The following is a 505-nucleotide window of genomic DNA, read 5'->3' as shown; positions in this document are numbered from 1 at the left end:
ATAAAGTGCTTATTTTTCTGGATATCCTGAGTTCACAGAAAGCAATGAATTGTTGTCGGGAGAAGAGCTGGACAGAAAGAACAATCAGTGCAAAGGTTCTAAGGTAAGAGCCCACTTGGTATTTTGGAAGCCAATATGGCTGATGCCCAGCAAACTGGGAGGATGAGAAGGAATTTGCAGATCATGTAAGATTAAGATTTGATGTGCGTTGTAAGAAAAGTAAAAAATGGTTTTTGGCCAGAACAACAGGAAAGATGAAGTTCTACTAACCAAAATGACAGATAGGGAAGACAGAATGAGTTTGGGACAGAAGTTGGTAACACCTTAAAATAATGGATCAAAGCAAAAAAAGTCAAGTAAAACTTTAACACTTTTCCTAACTGATAGTAAAAACAACCTATCAAGATAGATAAGATACAGCAAAACAACCAACTTAAGGTTTATATTAGAAAAAGATTAATGTCGGTTGCAAGTTTTAATAAGTGAAGTGCTCCTTTATATTTAC

This window comes from Prionailurus bengalensis, chromosome B2 (assembly GCF_016509475.1).
Source record: "Prionailurus bengalensis isolate Pbe53 chromosome B2, Fcat_Pben_1.1_paternal_pri, whole genome shotgun sequence".
NCBI lineage: Eukaryota > Metazoa > Chordata > Mammalia > Carnivora > Felidae > Prionailurus > Prionailurus bengalensis.
This window is presented reverse-complemented; position numbering follows the sequence as displayed.